Genomic DNA, 15,318 nt, shown 5'->3' with positions numbered 1-15,318 from the left:
GTAGAGGCAGAGAGGCAAGGAGGAGGAGGCTTTTTCTGGGAAAGGCTAGTGAAGTGGGGGAAATGTAGGGAGATGGGCAAAGGCCATCTCATGAAAAGGAGACTTGGAGACCATAGTCAGAAGCTACTGAGTAGCTTTAATTGCAGAGGTGGTATAACCAGACTGAATTTTTTTTATGATTATTTTAGCTTCAGTCAAGAGAACAAAAAGGAAGATGATAAAAAGAAAAGAAAAAAAGAATGATGTTCAATGAGCACCTAAGGAATGATTGCATTTGTCCAGGTTATACATTATCTCTTTTGTAGGTTTCTCCTATTGCTATATTATTTTTAATACAAAACAATATAGCATTTTTAAAAATAAGGAATTTTTAAAAGAAAAATTTTCATAATCCTACTTTTAGACAGCTACTTTAGTTTTATATGAGTTTAAAAATGTTTTGTCGAGATGTGTAGTTTATATCATTGTAATCATAGTACATATATAACTTTGTGTTTTGCTTTCGTCATGCTTCAGTTCATCATAAACATCCCCCTGTTCTTGTTATACATTATATTCCATCAAGATAAGTCATAATTGGTATAACCAGGCTATTACCATTAGTGTAGAAGCACTATAATCTGAAGGCCATGGATATTCACGGGCTGTCTTATGGGAATCCATGAACTGCTTGAATCTGGATGCAATGTTTTGAATGTACATGCAAAGTCTTGAATTTTTCTAAAGAATCCATAGTATTCATCTGGTTTTCAAATGGCATGCAACCCAAACGGCTACGAGTACAGATAAGCATTCAAAGTTGGTAAAATCCCAAGTCGCACTGTGTGAGAGAGCTAAGTGAAAGGAAAGTACACTGTGGTACAACTTGCAGCATAAAATTTCATTCATTTTAAGGATTCAAGGGACGCCTGCCAAGAAGTAAAAGTAAAGCCATCTGACATATTTCTAAGTATTGAGAAAGTATAGAGAAATGTCTAACAATTTGTATTGAGAAAGATAATTTAAACATTATACCATATGCAATTTATTCTTCTCTCTCATTTACCTCTTATTTTGGGGGGAATTTTATTTATTTATTTATAAGCAGGTTCTTATTATTTATTTTATACATATTAGTGTATATATGTCAATCCCAATCTCCCAACTCATCCCACCACCACCACCCCTCCACCCCGCTTTCCCCCGTTGGTGTCCATACATTTGTCGCTATGTCTGTATCTCTATTTCTGCCTTGCAAACCAGATCATCTGGAACATTTTTCTAGATTCCACATATATATGTTAATATACGATATCTGTTTTTCTCTTTCTGACTTACTTCACTCTGTATGACAATCCCTAGGTCCATCCACGTCTCTACAAATAATTCAATTTCGTTTCCTTTTATGGCTGAGTAATATTCCATTGTATATATGTGCCACATCTTCATCATCCATTCATCTGTCAATAGACACTTAGGTTGCTTCCATGTCCTGGCTATTGTAAACAGAGCTGCAATGAACACTGTGGTACATGACTCGTTTTGAATTATGGTTTTCTCAGGGTATATGCCCAGTAGTGGGATTGCTGGATCGTATGGTAGTTTTTAGTTTTTTAAGGAACATCTATACTGTTCTCCATGGTGGCTGTATCAATTTACATTCCCACCAAAAATGCAAGAGGGTTCCCTTTTCTCCACCCCTCTCCAGCATTTGTTGTTTGTAGTTTGGTATCTGATGATACCCATTCTAACTGGTGTGAGGTGATACCTCATTGTACTTTTGATTTGCATTTCTCTACTAATTAGTGATGTTGAGCAGCTTTTCACGTGCTTCTTGGCCATCTGTATGTCTTCTTTGGAGAAATGTCTATTTAGGTCTTCTGCCCATTTTTTAATTGGGTCGTTTGTTTTTTTAATATTGAGCTACATGAGCTGTTTATATATTTTGGAGATGAATCCTTTGTCCGTTGATTCATTTGCAAATACTTTCTCCCATTCTTAGGGTTGTCTTTTCGTCTTGTTTACAGTTTCCTTTGCTGTGCAAAAGTGTTTAAGTTTCATTAGGCCCCATTTGTTTAGTTTTGTTTTTATTGCCATTACTATAGGAGGTGGGTCAAAAACGATCTTGCTGTTATTTATGTCAAACAGTGTTCTTCTTATGTTTTCCTCTGAGAGTTTTATAGTGTCCAGTCTTACATTTAGGTCATCAATCCATTATGAGTTTACTTTTGTGTATGTGTTAGGGAGTGTTCTAATTTCATTCTTTTACATGTAGCTGTCCAGTTTTCCCAGCACCACTTATTGAAGAGACTGGCTTTTCTCAATTGTATATCCTTGCCTCCTTTGCCAGAGAATAGTTGACTGGTTTATCCCTGGGCTTTCTATCCTGCTCCATTGATCTATATTTCTGTTTTTGTGCCAGTACCATATTGTCTTGATTACTATAGCTTTGTAGTATAGTCTGAAGTCAGGGAGTCTGATTCCTCTAACTCCGTTTTTTTCCCTCAAGATTGCTTTGGCTATTCAGGGTCTTTTGTGTATCCATACAAATTTTAAGATTGTTTGTTCTAGTTCTGTAAAAAATGCCATTGGCAATTCGATAGGGATTGCACTGAATCTGTAGATTGCTTTGGGTAGTATAGTCATTTTCACAATATTGATTCTTCCAATCCAAGAACATGGTATATCTCTCCATCTGTTTCTGTCATCATTGATTTCTTCCATCAGTGTCTTACAGTTTTCTGAGTACAGGTCTTTTACCTCCTTAGGTAGGCTTATTCTTAGGTATTTTATTCTTTTTGTTGCACTGGTGAACGGAATTGTTTCCTTAATTTCTCTTTCTGATCTTTTGTTGTTAGTATATAGGAATGCAAGAGATTTTTGTGCATTAATTTTGTATCCTGCAACTTTACCAAACTCATTGATTGGCTCTAGTAGTTTTCTGGTGGCATCTTTAGGATTATCTATATATAGTATCATGTCATCTGCAAACAGTGACAGTTTTACTTCTTCTTTCCCAATCTATACTCCTTTTAATTCTTTTTCTTCTCTGACTGCCATGGCTAGGACTTCCAAAACTATGCTGAATAACAGTGGTGAGAGTGGACATTCTTGTCTTGTTCCTGATCTTAGAGGAAATGATTTCAGTTTTTCACCATTGAGAATAATGTTTGCTTTGGATTTGTTGTATATGGCCTTTATTATGTTGAGGTAGGTTCCGTCTATGCCCACTTTCTGTAGAGTTTTTATCATAAATCGGTGTTGAATTTTGTCAAAAGCTTTTTCTGCATCTATTGAGATGTTCATATGGTTTTCATCCTTCAGTTTGTTAATACAGTGCATCACATTCATTGATTTGTGTATATTGAAGAATCCTTGCATCCCTGAGATAAATCTCACTTGATCATGGTGTATGATCCTTTTACTGTGTTGCTGGATTCTGTTTGCTAGTATTTTGTTGAGGATTTTTGCATCTATATTCATCAGTGATATTGGTCTGTAATTCTTTTTTTGTAGTATCTTTGTCTGGTTTTGGTATCAGGGTGATGATGGCCTTGTAGAATGAGTTTGGGAGTGTTCCTTCCTCTGCAATTTTTTGGAAGAGTTTGGGAAGGATGGGTGTTAGCTCTTCTCTAAATGTTTGATAGAATTCACCTGTGAAGCCCTCTGGTCCTGGAGTTCCGTTTGTTGGCATACAGAGTGAAGTAAGTCAGAAAGAGAAAGACAAATACTGTTTGTTGGAAGATTTTTAATCACAGTTTCAATTTCATTACTTGTGATTGGTCTGTTCATATTTTCTATTTCTTCCTCATTCAGTCTTGGAAGGTTATACCTTTCTAAGAATTTGTCCATTTCTTCCAGATTGCCCATTTTACTGGCATAGAGTTGCTTGTAGTAGTCTCTTATGATGCTTTGTATTTCTGTGGTGTCCATTGTAACTTCTCCTTTTTCATTTCTAATTTTACTGATTTGAGTTCTCTCCCTCTTTTTCTTGAAGAGTCTGGCTAAAGATTTATCAATTTTGTTTACCTTCTCAAAGAACAGCTTCTAGTTTTATTGATATTTGCTATTGTTTTCTTTGTTTCTATTTTGTTTATTTCTGCTCTGATCCTTACGATTTCTTTTCTTCTACTAACTTTGGGCTTTGTTTGTTCTTCTTTCTCTAGTTCCTTTAGGTGTAAGGTTAGATTGTTTATTTGAGATTTTTCTTGTTTCTTGAGGTAGGATTGTATTGCTATAAACTTCCCTGTTAGAAGTGCTTTTGCTGCATCCCATAGGTATTGGATTGTCATGTTTTCATTGTCATTTGTCTCTAGGTATTTTCTGATTTCCTCTTTGATTTCTTCAGTGATCTCTTGGTTATTTAGTAACATATTGTTTAGCCTCATGTGTCTGCATTTTTTACGTTTTTTTCCCTGTATTTTATTTCTAATCTCATAGCATTGTGGTCAGAAAAGATGCCTGATATTACTTCAATTTTCTTAAATTTCCCAAGGCTTGATTTGTGACCCAAGATATGATCTATCCTAGAGAATGTTCCATGTGCACTTGAGAAGAAAGTGTAATCTGCTGTTTTCGGATGGAATGTCCTCTAAATAGCAATTAAATATATCTAGTCTATTGTGTCATTTAAAGCTTGTGTTTCCTTATTAATTTTCTGTCTGGATATCTGTCCATTGGTGTAAGTGAGGTGTTAAAGTCCCCCACTATTATTGTGTTACTGTCAATTTCCTCTTTTATAGCTCTTAGCATTTGCCTTATGTAGTGGGGTGCATATATATTTATAATTGTTATATCTTCTTCTTGGATTGATCCCCTGATCATTATGTAGTGTCCTTCCTTGTCTCTTGCAACATTCTTTATTTTAACTTCTATCTTATCTGACATGAGTATTGCCACTCCAGCTTTCTTTTGATTTCCATTTGCATGGAATATCTTTTTCCATCCCCTCACTTTCAGTCTGTATGTGTCCCTAGGTCTGAAGTGGGTCTCTTGTAGACAGCATATATATGGGTCTGGTTTTTGTATCCATTCAGCAAGCCTGTGTCTTCTGGTTGGAGCATTTAATCCATTCACATTGAAGGTATTTATCAGTATGTATGTTCTTATTACCATTTTCTTAATTGTTTTGGTTTTGTTTTGGTAGGTGTTTTTCTTCTCTTGTGTTTCCCACTTAGAGAAGTTCCTTTAGCATTTATTGTAGAGCTCGTTTGGTGGTGCTGAATTCTCTTAGCTTTCACTTCTCTGTAAAGCTTTTGATTTCTCCATCAAATCTGAATGAGATCCTTGCTGGGTAGAGTAATCTTGGTTGCAGGTTCTTCCCTTTCATCACTTTAAATATGTCGTATCACTCCCTTCTGGTTTGTAGAGTTTCTGCTGAGAAATCAGCTGTTAACCTTATGGGAGTTCCCTTCTATGTTACTTGTCGTTTTCCTCTTGTTGCTTTTAATAATTTTTCTTTGTCTTTAATTTTCATCAGTTTGATTACTATGTGTCCTGGCGTGTTTCTCATTGGATTTATCCTGCCTGGGACTCTCAGTGCTTCCTGGAGTTGGGTGGCTATTTCCTTTCCCATGTTAAGGAAGTTTTCGACTATAATCACTTCAAATATTTTCTCAGGTCCTTTCTCTCTCTCTCGTCCTTCTGGGACCCCTATAATGGGAATGTTGGTGCATTTAATGTTGTCCTAGAGGTCTCTTAGGCTGTCTTCATTTCTTTTCATTCTTTTTCTTTATTCTGTTCCACAGCAGTGATTTCCACCATTCTGTCTTCCAGGTCACTTATCTGTTCTTCTGCCTCAGTTACTCTGCTATCGATTCCTTCTACTCTATCTTTCATTTCAGTGATTGTATTGTTCATCTGTTTGTTCTTTAATTCTTCTAGGTGTTTGTTCTTTAATTCTTCTAGGTATTTGTTAAACATTTCTTGCATCTTCTCGACCTTTGCCTCCATTCTTTTTCTGAGGTGCTGGATCATCTTCACTATCATTATTCTGAATTCTTTTCCTGGAAGGTTACCTATCTCCACTTTATTTAGTTGTTTTTATGGGGTTTTATCTTGTTCCTTCATCTGGTACATAGTCCTCTGCCTTTTCCTTTTGTCTGTCTTTCTGTGAATGTGTTTTTGTTCCACAGGCTGCAGGATTGTAGTTCTTCTTGCTTCTGTTGTCTGCCCTCTGGTGGATAAGGCTATCTAAGAGGCTTCTGCCAGCTTCCCCAAGGGAGGGACTGGCTGTGGGCAGAGCTCAGTAAAACTTTAATCCCCTTATCTGCTGATGGGAGGGGCTGAGTTCCTTCCCTGTTGGTTGTTTGGCCTGAGGTGACCCAGCACTGGAGGCTACAGGCTCTTTGGTGGGGCTAATGGCGGACTCTGGGAGGGCTCACGCCAAAGAGTACTTCCCAGAACTTCTGCTGCCAGTGTCCTTGTCCCTTGGTGAGCCACAGCTGCCCCCTGCCTCTGCAGGAGACCCTCCAACACTAGCAGGTAGATCTGGTTCAGTCTGCTAGGGGGTCACTGCTCCTTCCCCCTGGGTCCTGATGCACACACTACGGACATCTGTGGTGTGTGTCCTCCAAGAGTGAAGTCTCTGTTTTTCCCCAGTCCTGTCAAAGTCCTGCAATCAAATCCCACTAGCCTTCAAAGTCTGATTCTCTCGGACTTCCTCCTCCCGTTGCTGGACCCCCAGGTTGGGAAGCCTGACGTGGGGCTCAGAATCTTCACTCCAATGGGTGGACTTCTGTGGTATAAGTGTTCTCCAGTCTGTGAGTCACCCAACCAGCAGTTATGGGATTTGATTTTACTGTGATTGTGCCCCTCCTACCATTCTCACTGTGGCTTCTCCTTTGTTTTTGGATGTGGGGTACAGTTTTTGGTGCATTCCAGTGTCTTCCTGTCAATGATTGTTCAGCAGTTAGCTGTGATTCTGGTGCTCTCACAGGAGGGAGTGAGCACACGTTCTTCTACTCCACCATCTTAGAATTGGTCCCACCTCTCTTAAAAAAAAACATTCTGAATAATATTTTTAACCACTGCTGATTATATTTGATCACATAGCATGACCATGAGTTTTCAGAAGATGCCTCATCAATAGTACAAAAAGGTATGTTGAAATCATGTATGTTAGTCTCCTACTTAAATATTTGCTATGTGTTTTCTTCATTTTCTACTGTATTTTAAACATTACAGTAATACAATTAAACATCGCATACTGAGTGATTATGGATAAGTTTTAAGAAAGCCAAAGAGATTCCCCTTTATTTGTATAAATAATTTTTAAATTTGCTAAAATGAACTGTAAAATAAAATCAAGATATTTGTGGAATATATTAAATCTTGATTTAAAGACAAACTATAAATAAATTTTGAAAAAAATGTATATTATGTATTAAATACCCAAAGTGGAGAATGCACATAGATTTTTCATACTGAATATAAGACTGCTGTAGACATAGACTTTTCATACTGAATAGAAGACTGTTGTAGAGACTAGCAGAAGCTGGACTTTAGTCTGAAGGCCATGGGATGAAAGATGTAGAGAGTTCACTCTACCTATCTCCCCCGCTTTTCTAGTTTTCTAATCTTGACCCTCTGTGGGCATAATTTATGAAATAACAAATGCAAATCACTTGGCAAAAATACCTAGAACATATGTATGCATAGTAAAGAAATCTAGAGCAACTATTATTCTTTTTTACCTTCTATACAACTAGAGTATATGTACAGAAAATATTTTTTACATTTAACTGGCATGAATAGAGTTATTAAAACTTTAAACTTAAGTTATCCCTTGATGTTCTTAAGTGTTATGAATATTACAATGCTGTGACTGTGACTGAACATGTTTATAGCATTAACTGAAACATTGCCATACAATCCTAAATGTACCTAGCCCATTCTCGAGAATTATATCATACTGTCCTCAAACTTCAAATACCTTTTTATGGATGGAATTGTGTCCCCAAAATTTATATGTTAAAATTCGAATCCCCAGTACCTCAGAATGTGACTGTATTTGGAGATAGGCTCTTTAAAGAGGTAACTAAGTTAATATGAAGGAATTAGGATGGCCCCTAAATTAATGTGACTGGTATTCTTATAAGAGGAGGAGGTTAGGACACAGACACAGAAGGAAAACCATGTGAAGACACAGGGCACAGATGACCAAGCCAAGGAGAGAGGCCTTAGAAGAAACCAATCCGGCTGATACCTTGATCCCGAAACTCTAGGAAAAAAATTTCAGTTGTTTAGGCTACCTCATCTGTGGTATGTGTTATTGGCAGCCCCAGCAAAATGATACACGTGCCTTGCCTCCTTCCTCTCCCACAGTGGAGGACCTGGCTTCACATATAAGTGAGAAACTAGAAGTTGTAAAAAGAGAAGTCCCCAGTTTTTCCACCACCATCAATCCTACCTAACCCTCTGCACCAATACTCCTATACCCTGCTGCCCTCTGCACTCCTGTCACAGCCCAGCCTCTGCTCTGCTTTAATAAATCCCATCTCTCACCTACTCAAGGACTTTCTTCCCTCTTTTGCATCATCAATTGTTCCCTCTCACCAGATCATTCCCTCACTAGACAAGCATGTGGTACATCACACACGTTTAGCCATCACTCCCCTTGACCTCAGGTCCCCATTCAGCTACCACACAATCTCTCTGCATACTCACTCCTCCAGCAACATTTCCCATGAGAAAGTAGCAACTCCACGATTCCAGCTGTTTAGGACAAAACACTTGAAATCATTTTTGGGCTCCTCTCTTCCTCTTACATCCCATAAGAAGCTATCAGCTAATTCTGTTGGATCTACTTTTAATATCCACATCTTTTCTTTCTGTCTCCATCAATTCCACTTACCTCCAAGCCACCAAGTTCCCTTAGCTGAACTATTAAAACAGCCTCCAGATTGGTTTCTCTGTTTCAAACCTTGTCCCTAAAGTCTATCACCTGCTTATCCAATAGTCAGTGACCTCTTCAATCTGAAAGTCAGACCAAGTCATTGTAACTCAGAACTCCAACGGCTTCCTATTCCTGCAGGTGAAGCCCGCTCTTGAGCATTGTAGACAAGACCCACAGATCAGCTCCCCATCTGCCTCATTAATTTCACCTCTATCTCTCCCTGCTCAGTTCACTGTTAGAATGGATTAATGACCCTCTAGTTTCAATGCCTTTGCACTTGACAGTCTCTCTGTCCATAATGTTTTCCTCCTAAGCTTCCATATTTCTTTTGGTTCTCTACTGAAATATCACTCAACAGAGACACTTTCTGATCACCCTATATAAAGCAGAACCCCTGACACATTCTATCTTCTTTCACCTACTTTATTGATTTTTATTCAGAGTGTTACTCAACAAGTAGCATATATATATATCTCAATCATTAGGCCAGTGGTCTGAGTTAGATGTATACGGATTAAGCCTTCCATGCGCACTTCAGTTGCTTCATGGACTACAATTTCCTAAGAAGACTACAATTTATAACCCACACAAAATGAAATACGAATGGGCCAGTTCAGCCTTTGGGAAGAAGAGGAGGAAGAAGCAGATCTATTTTAGTTTCATGGGGAAAATCCTAAAGCAAAGCCACCCAGACTTCAGCAGGTGTTTCTGGGTCTTGGATGCACTGGGCTTTCTGAAGGATCAGCAACTGGAACGGGTTAGCCTGGAGGCAGTGAGACTGTCCTTCTATAACCACTGAAAAGCCATTACCAGCAGGGAGATCCTTGAAGCAGTCAAGCAGAGATCCTCTCGGAAGAGCTTTTGAATACATGAAGTGGATCTGAACGGCCCTGTTGTTGAAATGATTGCACTTGTCAAAAAAAACTGGATATGTCAGAGGGCTGGGTTGGAAGACAAGGTATCTGAGAAGTACCTGCTGCAACAGGACACTTGGTGCTACACACCGGGTCTCTGGGTCCTCTGACTTAATTTGTGAAAAAAAATAAAGGAAAACTGTCCTCCCCCTCAAATACATAAATATATATTTATTTAAATAAATATATATTTGTTTATTTAAATATTTAAATATATATTTATTTATTTCAGAGCTAAAGCACAGTAATAATACAGTTCCTTCTAACCATATGTTCTCATGTTCTCAGTAAATACTTAAAATTCTAAGATCTTACTATGACAAGCACTGTGATTTAAGCTTTAATATTCAAATTAATCCAAAGAACAATCCTATAAAGGAGATGCGTACACCTTACAGATGAAGGATTGAGACAGGTAGTAAATGTAATGTCAAACCTGCACACCACTGAGAAAGACACTTTGACATACTAAGGGGAAATAATCTTTCAAAACCCACACCCATAATTCAGCCTGTTGTATTCAAACAGTACAGACACTGGGTTTGAATCCAGTTTTGTTATTTGCTAGCTACACGGCTTCACTTGGGGAAGGCATTTAAACAACTGAGCCTCTTTTAGCTTACTCATAAAATATGAATAATAATACAAAGGTATTTGGAGGATTGGAGGTGATGCATCTAAATCATTGAGCACAAAGTAGGTACTTAAAAAGAGTAATTTTTATTCATATTGGAAGACGCACCCTAACTTCTTGACTACTCTAAAACCTGAAACCAACAGAAACTTATGTTCTGTAGTGTCTCCCAATGAATCCATTTAATCCATCCTGTCTTTCTCACCATCCTCCCATCAATAAAAAAATAGCATACAGAAAGCTATCTAAGACATACAGTAATAAAACATGGGAAGGAATTGTCAATTCTCCTTTGTGAATCAGACTGTATGATTGCTTAAAATAGACCTAACAATATCATGCTTTTTTTTTTTTTTTTTTTTCTTTCTTTCGGTACGCGGGCCTCTCACTGTTGTGGCCTCTCCCGTTGCGGAGCACAGGCTCTGGACGCGCAGGCTCAGCGGCCATGGCTCACGGGCCCAGCCGCTCCACGGCATGTGGGATCTTCCCGGACCGGGGCACGAACCCGTGTCTCCTGCATCGGCAGGTGGACTCTCAACCACGGCGCCACCAGGGAAGCCCCTATCACGCTATTTTTAATGGAGCACTGTAAACCACAAAATATGGAATGATTACTGTTTTCAGAAAGTACTCTCTTTACTCATTTTATCTAAAATTGAACTAACAAGGAGCCTTATTTACCATCTACACAGAGAAACAGACTTAGTCTAATATGATATGAGAATAAGAATTCAAGCCTAAAAATAATCCATATTAATACACTTAACAAAGCTTTTGAATGAAGATTATTTGTACTTTTTCTGCATTTAATAGTCTTTTGTATTCTACAATCCATATGTCAACTTTTGATCATAATTTTTCACTCTTAACACCAAGATAGTAAAACTACTGTAAAAAAATAAGAACAAACACAAGACCAGTACTCTTGAGGATGGTGTAAACAAATTGAAAATAATATTTTTTCATATATCTCTCTTAGTTGTCACTAAAACTACATATTTCATCCCAGTTTCCTACTCCTTACCATTAGAGAATAGGAAATGTAATTTTCATTGTAATCATTTACTGAAAAAACGCAACAAAAATGACTTCTAAGGATGCAGCATCTTTTAAAGCATTTAAAATATAAAACAATATTCATATGTAAAGGCAGGGAAACAAGAATTCAAGAAATATGGTTGAATCTCTCAGAGAATTACCAAGTCTGTGGAAGTGAGGATTATTTTCTCCACCCTTCAGTCTTCCTTGCTGTTACTAAGACAAAGGAGTTGCTGTGTTTGCTCTGGAAAGTCCCACGTGATTATTTAACAACTACACCTGTCACAAGTTGTCACTTCACTCTATACTTTCTAATGGGTAAGCCAAGAGAAAAAGGAGGATAAGACAACAATTACATAGGTAAGTCTAGCTGCTCGTGTTCCTCCAAAGTCCTGCAATCCAGGAGACAAACAGCCAGACAGAGTACATTCCCGATTCAGCACTGTGGACAGCCAGCCAGAAGATGTTTTCCTGTTCAAATACAACAGATGCTATGTTTCTTCCTTGTAAGGAAAGAATTTCACCACATGTAGTATAGAGAAAGGTGGCACGGCACAGTCGGTTATGCAGAGTGACACCTGAACATGATTTATTTGTGTGTGAAAAAAAACAGTTTGCTTAGTCATGTCTAGGAGCAAAAATGTTTTCTTCCCAAATAAATGTGTTGCCAAGTGTCAGTCAAGAGAGGACAGGTTAGGCTGCAATAAAAAACAACCCCGGTTTTCTCAGGGTACATGCTCAGTAGTGGGATTGCTGGGTTGTATGGTAGTTCTATGTTTAGTTTTTTAAGGAACCTCCATACTGTTCTCCATAGTGGCTGTATCAATTTACATTCCCACAAACAGTGCAAGAGGGTTCCCTTTTCTCCACACCCTCTCCAGCACTTATTGTTTCTAGATTTCTTGATGATGGCCATTCTGACTGGTGTGAGATGATATCTCATTGTAGTTTTGATTTGCATTTCTCTAATGATTAATGATGTTGAGCATCCTTTCATGTGTTTGTTGGCAATCTGTATATCATCTTTGCAGAAATGTCTATTTAGGTCTTCTGCCCACTTTTGGATTGGGGTGTTTGTTTTTTTGATATTGAGCTGCATGAGCTGCTTGTAACTTTTGGAGATTAATCCTAGTCATGTACCACAATGTTCACTGCAGCTCTATTTACAATAGCCAGGACATGGAAGCAACCTAAATGCCCATCGATGGATGAATGGATAAAGATGTGGCACATATATACAATGGAATATTTCTCAGCCATAAAAAGAAACAAAATTGAGTTATTTGTAGTGAGGTGGATGGACCTAGAGTCTGTCATACAGAGTGAAGTAAGTCAGAAAGAGAAAAACAAATACCATATGCTAACACATATATATGGAACCTAAAAAAAAAAAAAAGAAAGAAAAGCTTCTGAAGAATCTAGGGGCTGGACAAGAATAAAAAGTCAGACGTAGAGAATGGACTTGAGGACATGGGAAAGGGAAAGGGTAAGCTGGGATGAAGTGAGAGTGGCATGGACTTATATATATTACCAAATGTAAAATAGATAGCTAGTGGGAAGCAGCCGCATAGTACAGGGAGATCAGCTCAGTGCTTTGTGACCACATAGAGGGGTGGGATAGGGAGGGTGGGAGGGAGACACAAGAGGGAGGAGATATGGGGATGTATGTATATGTATAGCTGATTCACTTTGTTATACAGCAGAAACTAACACACCATTGTAAAGCAATTATACTCCAATAAAGATGTTAAAAAACAAACAAAAAAAACCCAAAACCCCGGAAATCTCAGTGGCTTCAAAGAACAGATGTTTATTTCTAGCTCAGTTTATGTAACCAAGGCAAGTCTTCAAGTGGGACCCTGCTTATCAAGTAAGTCTGGGACCCAGGGTACCAGAGCCTCCATCTTGGCAAGTGCATTTGTGACTGCTGAGGCTGGAAAAGGAAAGGTTACAAATCACACTCTTAGTCTTAATTTCGAAGGATTTTGCATGGAAGTGGCATTTGTCAATTCTGACCTCATTTAACTGACCAAATCAAGTCACAAAGCCATGTTAACCTCCAAGGGGAGGTAGGAAGGTGCAGTTCTATCATGCATACAATGAAGAATTCAAAGATTAATAAACTGTTCAAATGATTCTTCACAAAACATAACTGTCTAAGTAACTTCCTATCATTCTTAAGCAGAGGATTTTATGTGGTTGAATCAAATGCATACTTACTGAATACATGTATGAATGTATGTATTGAATATATCTATGAGCAAAGCACTATATTCCCTGCAGAAAATACAAATGAATACAATACAGCCCGTACTCTGACGTGTTTAGACAAGACCACCACTGTCACCATCTTCATCACAGCTAAAAACAGAAGCTAATATCAATTTAGCACTTTCTCTGTGTCCAGCACTGTTCTCACTGTCTCAGCACCATATATCGTATATCTCTACAGCTAATCTGAAATTACTACCACTGTTACCCTTAATTTGAGATTTGATGCCTTCAAACAGTTCTAAAATGTTAATATATTGCTTATAAAGTTTACATTATGGATAACATTTAATTCACATAAGGTTGTTTTTAAACCCCCTACTTAGCAGATAGCGTGGCATTGAGGGATGTACAGAGAGAATAAAACAATGATGATAAGAAAAATGTAGGGAAAATATAAGAGCTTAGACTATGGCTCAGAGGAAAAAACAGGCTCAGATGGGCTCTACTATGATGTGGGCAGCCGTGTGTGAACGTGGAGGCTCCTTGAAGCTGGCAGGAGAAGAAGCCTGTTTCTATTTTTAAAGAAAGGCACTTTATAGGTGAAAATGACATGAAACTTCTAAGGTCATAAAAAGAATAACTTAATAATGCCACACTTTATAGATCTCCATCATTGTTTTTAACACTCAGGGACAGAGGTTTGTACACATACACCCACACCTTCCCACCTAAAGGCAGACTAGAGCAACTATAAAACAATTCTATTGTAAGTGAACCACATGACACTAGAGAAAATGGTCTTAAATGGAAGAAGCATGGGGGAGTTACCTTAGATATAATAAAAAACCGCTAAGCTTTGCTCAGTACTAAGGGCTTGCTGTGGAATCTTTCTCTCTCCAGAGGGTTTTATTTATTAAATGGAATTTTTTCATCAGGCAAGGTTTTAAACAATCCTGCCTAAAGTTAGTAAAATGGATTAGCTTGATTTAAAAAAGGAAAAAAAAAAGTCCTCAGTAAGTACCTATGCTGTCGTTGGTTAAACATATGCCCTTGAAGAAATCAGACCATGAACTAGTGAATTTGTTAGGGTCCTTTTCCAACGATTTGTGATTTCAATCATTAGGTCCAGCTGGGGGAAAATAGCTGCTGTTAATTATGTGTGAGTCTATTTTCTTAAGCTTTTGGCAAATGGGAGTATACATACTGCAAAAACATTTCCAACTACGGCAGCAATTGTGACACACAATATAGACATATCTGGATTATTACAAAACTTGATGTAAGTAGCAAGGGCAATTGTCGTTCGTGTTATGACCTCTTTTCCGTAAAAAAACCATGTTTTTGCATTTCCTAATTTTTGTACAAGCACATTCTAGATCAAATAGAAACACCATATATCTCATGTTGGACATAACTAGTTCTAAGATGGGACATTTTGCCAGAATAGGGAAAGAAACTATATTTGAATTTTTATTCTATAAAAACCACAATTTGTCACACTTCTGTATCTTCTAACAGAAAGAAAGAATCTGGTAAAACGGCACCAGTCTACTTACTCAATGGTATTCCCTGTTCTTTTTCAAAAGTCAAGCTTTCTCCTGAAAAGCCACAACTTCCACATCACTTTTGCCTTTGCATCAGCC

The 15,318-nt window shown here is 37.9% G+C and overlaps 1 protein-coding gene and 1 pseudogene across 1 annotated transcript in view; one reads left to right on the top strand and one right to left on the bottom strand.

Annotated features, from left to right (window-relative positions):
- Nucleotides 1-15,318, bottom strand: part of SEMA3E (semaphorin 3E) — a 265,807-nt gene that overhangs the window by 230,763 nt on the left and 19,726 nt on the right. The gene's annotated exons all lie outside the window — the stretch shown is intronic.
- On the top strand, nucleotides 7,858-9,740 carry LOC132597857 (histone H2A.N-like; annotated as a pseudogene).

Source organism: Globicephala melas, chromosome 9 (assembly GCF_963455315.2).
Source record: "Globicephala melas chromosome 9, mGloMel1.2, whole genome shotgun sequence".
Classification (NCBI taxonomy): domain Eukaryota; kingdom Metazoa; phylum Chordata; class Mammalia; order Artiodactyla; family Delphinidae; genus Globicephala; species Globicephala melas.
Note: the sequence above shows the minus strand (reverse complement) of the source record. Positions and strands in the feature narration are given on the sequence as shown.